This window comes from Hyperolius riggenbachi, chromosome 9 (genome assembly GCF_040937935.1).
Source record: "Hyperolius riggenbachi isolate aHypRig1 chromosome 9, aHypRig1.pri, whole genome shotgun sequence".
Lineage (NCBI taxonomy): Eukaryota > Metazoa > Chordata > Amphibia > Anura > Hyperoliidae > Hyperolius > Hyperolius riggenbachi.
In genome coordinates this window covers 25,702,307-25,713,477 of record NC_090654.1, presented here as the reverse complement: position 1 = coordinate 25,713,477, position 11,171 = coordinate 25,702,307, and the positions used below count along the sequence as shown (strand labels likewise).

Genomic DNA, 11,171 nt, shown 5'->3' with positions numbered 1-11,171 from the left:
TACATACATTCAGGTGTGTTTGTATGCAGTGCGCCTGTCCTTTCTTTTCCCTGGACTACATCTCCCATAGTGCACAGCGCAGGCCTGCCTGTCCCCAGTCCCCGTGCACTGCTAAGCAGGTGGAACAGCTGGAAGTGGGTGGGGCAAGTACACAAGATTACATAAAAACAGGTACAGTGTGTCCTGTACACAACAAGCCCGGCAGGTTTGGCCTCATTCCCGGGGAATTATGGGTAGTCTTAGTGTTTTTAGGTTTGACAGTGGTGTGCTGCTCACTGACTCAATAAACTCGCAGAGTCCTGCAGGTGCTCCTGTGCGGACTGTAAAAGAGTCTGAAATCTGAAGTGCATGCTTAGCCTCCCCAGGATTTATGCCACTGATGATTGCTGCTGCTAGGAGGACGCCACCGAAAAGATAATTGCTGCAAAGGTAAAGTCACCTTAAACGCACTTTGTGATCTCTGGCGCAACCTGCCTACCTGTGTGATTTCTGCACGGTGTCATGGGCAAATCTCTGCAGAGTGGGGCTAACTACGTTCAGAGTTTGAGAGTTTGTCTTAAAGAACAACTATCGTGTAAAATTGTAAGATTTAGAATACATACATATAATATGTACGCTTCTCCTAGAGTAAAATGCACTATCAATCACCTTTTTCCTATGTTGCTGTCGCTTACATTAGGTGGTGAAAATCTAACAGGTTTGACAGGTTTTGGACCAGTCCATCTCCTCATTGGGGGATTCTCAGTTATTTCTTTATTTACAAAAGCACCTACTGAACTGAAGTTGCTCAGTCCAACTGCCAAAGTAGTGTGCAAACGAGTAGGGAGACTGGCTGAGATCTTTGTATAAATCCTTTCCAGGGAGGGCTTTTGCAAAAAAAATAAGGTAATTTATGAGAATCTCCCACGAGGAGATAGACTAGTCCAAAATCTGTCAGATCTGTCAGCTTTAAACTGCCTACTGTAAGCAACAGCAACATAGGACAAAATAAATTTGTAGTACGTTTCTCCAGCCTAAACGAGTGTTTGAGTTTTTGGAGGGTGTTGCAGGCTCAGTCAAATTCACTTTCTTTATAATAATGCTGTAAACGTATATCAGCTCTGCACAAGTGCGCTATGGGGCGGTTCACGCGGACAGCCGACGGCACTGGGTTTACGGCCTATTAACCACTACTAGGGAACCGGCGGACTTTTTCAGGCAGCTACAAGTGTCAGAAACTGGTGATGGGAAGGTACTTGTGCAGTGCTGTACCTATGCAGGTACATGTAAACGGGAGGCGAGACACGACGTGCAGCGTCCAACCAGGGCCGATTCTAGACCTTTTGCTACCGGAAGCAAACTTGTGAGGGTGCCCCCCCCCCTTCCCAATTTGGAATGATCGCACAGCATCCAACAATTTGCATAGTAGCTGCGGTGCGAGTTTTGTTACGTAATGCTAATATGCCATGGAATGTTTCTTCTTCATTTAATGTACTCATGCAGCAAGGGAACATATGCAACAACCTGAGACATGACATGCTGCAGCTCAACACAATAACACACTGGCTGGCTGCGGGTCTGTGACAAACAATCTGCTCACCCTCAGCCACTCCATTCCTCCACAGTCAGGACAGCAGTGCCACCTCCTCCCTTCTGCTGTGCAAGTCAGATGAAACGCTGCTGCTCTCCTGCCTCCCCCCCCTCACTCACTGCCAGACTCCTCACACAGCACAACAAGCTGCTTTTCCCCAATGCTGCTCTCCTGCCTTCCCCCTCTCACTCATTGTCAGACTCCTCACACAGCACAACAAGCTGCTTTTCCCCAATGATGACCTCTTCACCTCGCTCTCCTCTTGCTTCTCCTCCTACTCTGACTACATGCTGTTAGTGTAAACACAGTACAAACATGCTGCCCCTGTAATCTCCGCACCTGATGCAAATGTTTCCCCTTGCTTCACAAGAGAACCGCCCCTGAATCCAACCAACGCATGGTAACTGTGTGATCTTCTAATTACCGTTACATAACGCAGTCAGTAGTTAATACGAAGGCCGTCATTTTTGCTGCATTATACAGCGACTGGATGGCAGCTGTATGATGAGCAAATCAGCGGTCGATATGCGCAATTATCGCTTACTAACCACCAGTTCAACGAGCCCTGTAAACTAGCGCTAAAATGTTGGTAAACATTATCTTAATGCACCAATTTGCAGATTGCTATGAATTTCCAAAACTGGCCTTAAAGGACAGCTAAAGTGAGAGTTATATGAAGGCTGCCATATTTACTTTACCTTTTAAAGGCTACCCGAGGTGACATGTGACATGATGAGATAGACATGTGTATGTACACAAGGCTGACTGGATTAGCTGCAGGGCCGGATTTAAGCCATGGCCTAGGGTACCACAGGATCAAGGGCGGGTAGGAGGCAGACTATACAGGGGGGGGGGAAGGGTCACCTGGCTACCTATACTGAAGGGTGGAGGTCACCAGGTTATCTATAAGAAAGGAGGGGAGGGTCATCTGGATTCTTAGACTGAAGGAATGGGGGGAGGGGTCATCAGGCTTCCTATACTAAGGGAAGGGGGGTTATCAGGCTAAACTGGAAGAGGGTGGGGTTATCTGACAACCCATATTGGCTGTGTGGGAGAGCGGGTCATCTGGCTGCTTATACTAGAGGGAAGGGTCAATGGGCTACCTATACTGAAGGGAGGGGGAAGGGTCATCTGATTACCTATACTGAAGCGGGGAGGCTGCTGACAGTGGCCTTGGATGGTAAACAGCACAAATCTTGCTGCAAGAATGGTTGCACAGAGCAGGTAATCAAGCTCAATACCTGAACTAATCTAACAATCGGCTGCACGCATTTTCTACTATGCTGAATAATACAAAGCTAGCAGTGGTGGAATATTTAATGGTACACAGTGGAACGCCAGATAAACAATTTACATCGGGGGAGATACAGATTGCTTACCTGATCTCGCGAAAATTGAATAGTGTATGGGAGACATTACACTATAAATTACAGTTCAGGTACTGCATGCTCTTTACATCTGTGACGTGCAACACAAGATGCCTGTGCTGCAGTTCAGCCAATTAAACATCTTTGTGATTGATGACAGTTGAACAGTGAGTAGTGATCAGTGCAGTGAAAGAGACAACAAGGACTCCACCTGGGTGACTTGCAAACTTTGCTTTACTTAATCTTATAGTAACACCAAGCACGACGTTTCAGTCATCAAGGCCTTCCTCAAGTGCTGTCAAAACTTAGGAGTGCACTACATTTATCAGTGAATAATACCAAAGACACACCCACTGAAGGGCGGGCCCAAACTTAAAGGTGCATGTAGAACACCTGGCTACACAACTGAACTCTAGGATTTCAATTAGAGGTGTTTTCTGTACGTTGATTTTCTTCTCCCTTGTGCTGATCTGCAAACTTGACTCTCCAGCTGTTAAGGAACTACAAGTCCCACAATGCTTTGCGGGAGTCTGACCACCACAGTCATGATTCATAAAGGCATTGTGGGACTTGTAGTCCCTGGCGTTCTATTAAATGCACCAGGGTGGATGCGCAGCACTATTTTTTGATTTTTTTTCCTATCATGTAGCTAGCCTAGTGCTAGCTACATGATTCCCCCCTCCCTGCGCCGTCCGCCCAGCCCCTCCGATCGCCGCCGGTGCGTCTTCCCATAAGGAAATCCCGCTCTGAACGGGATTTCCTTTAGGGCTTCCCCCGTCGCCATGGCGACGATCGTGATGAATCATCAACGTCGTGACGTCATCGGGAGTCCTGATGCACCCCTCAGCGCTGCCTGGCACTGATTGGCCAGGCTGCGCACAGGGTCTCGGGGGGGGCCTTCTAACGTGGCAGGTAGCGGCGCATGGGCGGCGGAGATCAAGGTAGACACGCAGCTAGCAACGTGCTAGCTGCGTGTATTAAAAAAAGATGATGAAAATCGGCCCAGCGGGGCCTGAGCGGCGCCCTCCGGCAGTAATGGACGAGCTGAGCTCGTCATTACCGCCAAGGAGGTTAACAGCTGGAGAGCCAGTTTGCAGATCACTGTGCATGCAATTATTTATGCAATGTATTTTCCCCTTTAAAGTGGACCTGAACTCTTGCACAGAACAGAAGGAAAACCTAGAGAAATGCACCATGTGTGTATTTAGAGAGTTTAGCCTGTCTAATCCCACCTCATCTGTGACTAATCACAACTGTAATTTGAACTCTCAACTGTGTCAGCTCAGGAATCTCATCTGCCATGGCAGAGCAGCTAATTTGTAAACACAAGATGTTAACCCTATGTCTGCTTCCATAAAATAATGAAGTAGACACACTGCAGATTTATTGCAGGATTTATATCGGCTGTAACAAAGAAATGTTTTTCTTTTAAGGTTATTATGCTGTTGCTTATCTTTTAGAGCAGAGAGGAAGTTCTGAGTTCAGGTCCGCTTTAGGAGAACCACAAGGAAATGCACTGACCCTGGTAGCCAGCCCAGAAATGTCTCACATAACCGGGGAGTCTCCGACCTACCTTAACTACTTAAAGGGAAGGTTCAGGGACTAGCTAAAAAAAATAAAAATCCATTTCCACTTACCTGGGGCTTCCTCCAGCCCGTGGCAGGCAGGAGGTGCCCTCGGCGCCGCTCCGCAGGCTCCCGGTGGTCTCCGGTGGCCGACCCGACCTGGCCAGGCCGGCGGCCAGGTCGGGCCTCTTCTGCGCTCCATGGTGCGTTCCACGGTGGCGCTCTGACGTCATCGGACGTCCTCCGGGCTGTACTGCGCAGGCTCAGTAGTTCTGAGCCTGCGCAGTACAGCCCGGAGGACGTCCGATGACGTCAGCGCGCCGACGTGGAACGCACCATGGAGCGCAGAAGAGGCCCGACCTGGCCGCCGGCCTGGCCAGGTCGGGTCGGCCACCGGAGACCACCGGGAGCCTGCGGAGCGGCGCCGAGGGCACCTCCTGCCTGCCACGGGCTGGAGGAAGCCCCAGGTAAGTGGAAATGGATTTTTATTTTTTTTAGCTAGTCCCTGAACCTTCCCTTTAAGGACCAGGGCTTTCTGCAGTGATCGGTGCTGCGTGGGCTCTCCAGCCCGCAGCACCGATCAGGAGTGAGCCTTGGCGATCAGACTTCCCCCCTTTTTTCCCCACTAGGGGGATGTCCTGCTGGGGGGGTCTGATCGCCACCGGTTGTTTGTGATCTGCGGGGGGGCTCTTCAAAGCCCCCCTCCGCAGCGTTTTCGGCACTCCCTCCTTCCCCTTACCTCCCTCTCCCTCCATGGGCTGCGCAGGACGGATTTCTGTCCTGCGCATTGAAGGATAGGCTTCAGCCTATCATATGCCGGCGATCCCCGGCCAATCAGAGGCCGGGGATCGCCGATCTACGTCACGGCGCTGCTGCGCAGCAGCGCCGTGTGATGTAAACAGCGGGGATTTCTTCCCCGCCTGTTTACAGTTAGCTGGCGAGCCGCGATCGGCGGCTCTCCGGCTGTTCACGGAGACAGCCTTCGTGAACTGGCATGGAAAGGACGCTCGATCGAGCGGCCGTTTCCATGCTATACCACTAACGACCCGCCGACGCCTATGGGCGTTAGGCGAGGTCCGACGTAATTGAAAAACAAAAATCTACTTGCCTGGGGCTTCTTCCAGCCCCTTGCAGCCGCCCTGTGCCCTCACCACAGCTCTGCTGCACGCCTATGGCCCGAGGTCCCCTACAGTACAAGAGGCCTACTTGCGCTCCAGCATGCAGCTCACGAAGTCGCACTGATGTCATCCGGCCTGTACTGCGCAGGTGCAATAGTTCTGCACCTACGCAGTACAGTCTGGATGACGTCAGCCACTCTGAGGTGCAGAAGATGCCGACCTGGCAAGTTCTGCATCCGCACCGGAGGGGACCGGGAGCCACCAGAGCTGCGGCGAGGGCACAGGACGGCTGCCAGGGGCTGGAGGAAGCCCGAGGTAAGTTGATTTTTGTTTTTTAGGCCTCTTTCACAGTGGGACGTTGCGTTTGATGCAACGTTAAAGTCGCACAATGTGCCCCTAACGCAGCGCATGTAGGTTATGAAATTGGACGTTATTTTGCACTGCGTTATGTGTCTCTTGGTGCGTCGTTTTCGTCGCATACAGATGGAACGAAAATGGCGCATGCGTTATATTTTTTTAAAAAAACGAAAAAACATTACTGAGCATGTGTAACACAACTAACGCAGCAAATACATTGCTAAACGCACAGCGTGCAGCACTTTCTAAGAACGCTACACGTTACACACAACACAACGTGTGCACTGTGAATGTCGCACAGACTTTGCATTGCTGTGCGTTACTCTGCGTTAAAGTATTTTATAACGTGCGACTTTAACGTCTCACTGTGAAAGGGCCCTTAATCACCTCGGACCTTCCCTTTAAGCGAAGTATAATAAGAATTTATTGCTGCCATGTTTATTTCCTTTTAAGCAATACCAGTTGCTTGGCAGCCCTGCTGATCCTCTGCCTGTAATACTATTAGCCATAGCCCCTGAACAAGCATGCAGCAGATCAGGTGTTTCAAACTTTAGGGCCCGTTTCCACTAGAGCAAATTCGCATAACCAATACAAGTGGATGGCCCTGTTTCCACTTGTCAGTTTTCATTTGCGTTTTTCTGTGCAGGATTTTTCTGCACGGCAGAGCCCGCAGAATTCGCCTGCGTGTGGAATGCAGGCAAATCGAAGGCAATAGGGAAATCGCATGCGTTTTTGCATGCGTTTTTCCCGTGATTTCGCGTGCGATTTCGCATAGGTACCCGTGTTAATTTACACAGGCAGTGACATGGTTAAAATCGCATATACCCTGCCTATGCGAAATCGCGGCAAAAACCGCATGCGGAATCGCATCCGCATGCGATTTCATCAGCGGTGGAATCCAGGCGATTCCGCACCACAATAGTGGAAACGAGCCCTTATAAAGTCAGATCTGACAAGACTAGCTTGTTTCTGGGGTTATTCAGACACTACTGCAGAGAAATAGACCAGCAGGTCTGCCAGGCAACTGGTATTGATTAAAAGGAAATAAATCTGGCAGCCTCCGTATACCTCTTACTTCAGTTCCCCTTTAAATAGTGTCACAAACTTAATTCAGAAAGGAGAAGTTTTATATTTCTCCAAGTTCCTTTCAGAAGTGAATAGGGAATTAGCAGATACAGCCACATGCTGTTCACATTAGTTCTGAAAAGATGGAGATCTTATCTTGACTGGATAGTGTAGTGGTTAAGTGGCTCTGTTTCACAAGTAAATGGGTTTGAATCTTGGTTCTGCCTGTCCAGTTAACCAGCACCTATTTCAGTAGGAGACCTTGGGCAAGACTTCCTAATACTGCTGCTGCCTAAAGAGCGCGTCCTAGTGGCTGCAGCTCTGGTGCTTTGGTCTGCCAGGAGAAAAGCGCGATATAAATGTTCTGTGTCTTTCTTGTCTTGACTTATCTTGTGTCAACAAGCGAAGAACAGATATAAAAATGATTCTCCGTGACTGACAGGTGCTTCAGACGGTGATGGTGCTTCTGCTGAAATCTATCATTGAATTGAGTATGCCTGGTGGCGTGGGAATCAATCACTATCCAATGCAATTCCAATCAGGGAGGGATAGATTGGCTTGGTGTATCAGGCCTTAATTGACTTGAGGATGTCTGGCTTAAGAATTCCTGTCTCTTTATTTCCAAATTATTGATTCCCCAAGTTCATCGGATGCCATTCCGTGTAACCCTTCCCTCAGCAATGACTAGTGTCTGTTTTTTTTTTCACTTTAAAAAGTGATTGACCCGTGTATAAGCCCTCTCCCCAGTATAGCCCCTTCCACAGTAGCCAGATGTGCCCGCAGTACAAGACATTCCTTCTCCCCATAGCCAGATGTGCCCCAAGGCTGTGTCTCAAGACACCACTAGATGACATCATAGATATGAGACACAGTGATTGCCACACAGGAGGAATCATTGCACCGCTGACAAGTTGATTGCATGCTCCGCAAGACTACACAGGTAACGGACACAGCAGGGAACCAGCTGGCAAGAGTAGGGTCACTAGTGCACGAGCTTTACGCTCCTCTGCCAGTAACCATCTGTTCTGCTCCAATGACTCGCATATAAGCCAAGGGGGTAACTTTTCACAGCATTTTTTGTGCCGAAATATAAGGCTTATACACGAGTATATAAGGTAATGAATAAAACTGCTTAATGTTAACAATTTTACTTTTAAAAATTACCAATATTTAGTCAGTGTTTGCCTATTGCAAAATCATTCCTGGCCCAGATTTACATTCTTAGATTTGTCACAGGCAGCGACATTACTGTATACCTCTGGCAAGGTTCATCTCGCATGCATAAAATAGAGGCGCAAAATGAAAATGAAAAAATATTTACAGTGGTAATAACTACAGTAAAACATTGGTAAATGTTACCGATATTTTACTACATCTAAACTTATCCCTACTCTCTCACAGAATCCTCCCTCCTCTGATGCCTAGTCCTAAAACCCCCCTTCCTGACGCCTAACCCTAAAACCCCACTTCCTGATGCCTAACCATAAACCCCCCTTCCTGACGCCTAACCCTAAAACCCCCCTTCCTGACGCCTAACCATAAACCCCACTTCTTGATGCCTAACCCTAAAACCCCCCTTCCTGATGCCTAACCCTAAACCCCCCCTTCTTGATGCCTAACCCTAAAACCCCCCTTCCTAACATCTAACCCTAAAACCCCCCTTCCTGATGCCTAACCCTAAAACCCCCCTTCCTGATGCCTAACCCTAAAACCCCCCTTCCTGATGCCTAACCCTAGAATCCCCTTCCTGACATCTAACCCTAAAACCCCACTTCTTGATGCCTAACCCTAAAACCCCCCTTCCTGATGCCTAGTCCTAAAACCTTCCTTCCTGACGCCTAACCCTAAAACCCCACTTCCTGACGCCTAACCCTAAAACCCCCCTTCCTGACGCCTAACCCTAAAACCCCCCTTCCTGACATCTAACCCTAGAATCCCCTTCCTGACGCCTAACCCTAAAACCCCCCCTTCCTGACGCCCAACCCTAAAACTCCCCTTCCTGACGCCGTAACCTAAACCCCCTTCCTGACCCCTAACCCTAAAACCCCCCTGCTTGATGCCCAGCCTAACCCTAAAACCCCCTTCCTGACCCCTAACCCTAAAACCCCCCTGCTTGATGCCCAGCCTAACCCTAAAATCCCCCTTCCTGACACCTATCCCTAAAACCCCCCTGCTTGATGCCCAGCCTAACCCTAAAATCCCCCTTCCTGACACCTATCCTTAAAGGGACTCCGAGCAGTGCAGAGACTATGGAAAGATGCATATCATTTTAAAGCTCTCTTTCTCCTCTTTCCAATGATATATAAACCGCCGCCCTACGCCTTTTAGTTTTCGCTATTTTCGCGATTGAAATTGCCACGGCCGCGATTTCAATCGCGAAAATAGAGAAAACTAAAAGGCGTAGGGCGACGATTTAGGTGTCGCCAGAAAGAGGAGAAAGAGAGCTTTAAAATGATATCCATCTTTCCATAGTTACATTGTATTACACAGGGCGACTTTTTCTGCTGAATGGTGCTGCTGCTGACACTGGGGAAAGTGTCGTCCTGTGTAATACAAGTAACTATGGAAAGATGGATATCATTTTAAAGCTCTCTTTCTCCTTTTTCTGGCGACACCTAAATCGTCGCCCTACGCCTTTTAGCTTTCTCTATTTTCGCGATTGAAATCGCGGCTGCGGCAATTTCAATCGCGAAAACAGCGAAAACTAAAAGGCGTAGGGCGGCGGTTTATGTTAGTTTCTGCACTGCTCGGAGTCCCTCTAAAACCCCCCTGCTTGATGCCCAGCCTAACCCTAAAATCCCCCTTCCTGACACCTATCCCTAAAACCCCCCTGCTTGATGCCCAGCCTAACCCTAAAATCCCCCTTCCTAACACCTATCCCTAAAAACCTTCCTTCCTAGCATTATAATTTTCAAAATGATAAATTTGAAAACCATTTTCAAAAACTAAAAATTCATAGATACAAATGACAAAAATTAAAAAAAAACTATAGAGAAATTTACAGTAAGTAGTAGAAATCTGACATTACCGACAGGTTTTGGGTAAGTCCATCTCTCCATAGGGTATTCTCAGCATGGCCATTATCTATATATATAAAAGTGCGCGCGCGTGCGTATGTGTATGTGTCGTGATCACTAGAAAACGGCTTGACCGATTTGAACGAAACTTGGTACACAGATCCCTTACTACCTGGGATGATAGGTTCTGGGGGTCTTGCGGCCCCCCTGCACACATGGGCAGAGCTACAAACAGCAAATCAGATTTCACCCATTCATGTCAATGGAAAAAATGTAAAAGGCTGCCATTCTCACAGTAATCAAGCCACAGTCCCCACACTTGGCACAGGTGGTCACTTGGTGACCAAGGTTACTAATCCAGGAAAAGTGGGCGGAGCATAAAACAGCCAATCAAATTTCAGCCATTCATTTTAAATACGAAAATATAAACTGCGGCCATTCTTAGACTGTTAATCGCAGGGTTCTCAAACTTGGCACACTTGGCCACTGGGTGAATGAGATTAAGATTCAGGAAAGTGGGTGGAGTCTACAACAACCAATCAAAATTTGCCTATTGATTTTCAAGTGGAATATTTAAACTGCTGCCATCCTTTCACTGTTAATGGCAGAGGCTTCAAACTTGCTACAGTCGGTCATTGGGTGACTGGAGTCCAAATTCACTAAAGGGGCGGGGCCACAAGCAGCCAATCAGATTTCCTTGGTTGATAAACTGCTTCCATTCACACATTTTTGATGCCAGGAACCTGAAAGCTCACAAACTTGGTCATTGATTGACTGTGTGTCCAGGTTACAAAAAGTGGGTGGAGCCAAAACCAAATCTTACTAGGAAAATATAAACTGCAGCTATTCTTACATTGTTAATGGCAGGGTTCTCAAACATTGCACAGTTGGTCACTGGGTGACTTGGATTAATATTCAGGAAAATGGGTGGAGCCTACAACAGGTAATCAAAATTCACCTGTGATTTTCAAGGGGAATATTGCTGCCAGGTCTTTATTCACAGAAAACCCGGGGCAAACTCCTACGACTTTCAAAGTCGCAGATTTTGCTGCTGGGGAGGCAGAACTTTGGGCTGTAGAGGCAGTCTATTCAAGCACCGCTGATCGCCGCCT

The 11,171-nt window shown here is 48.2% G+C and overlaps 1 protein-coding gene across 1 annotated transcript in view; it reads left to right on the top strand.

Annotated features, from left to right (window-relative positions):
• The first annotated feature begins 247 nt into the window (after positions 1 to 247).
• Positions 248 to 11,171, top strand: part of LOC137532059 (nuclear receptor subfamily 1 group I member 3-like) — an 87,972-nt gene continuing 77,048 nt past the window's right edge. Inside the window, exon 1 of the mRNA XM_068252184.1 lies at positions 248 to 429. The gene's annotated coding sequence lies outside the window, so the exon portion shown is untranslated. The remainder of the gene's footprint in view (positions 430 to 11,171) is intronic.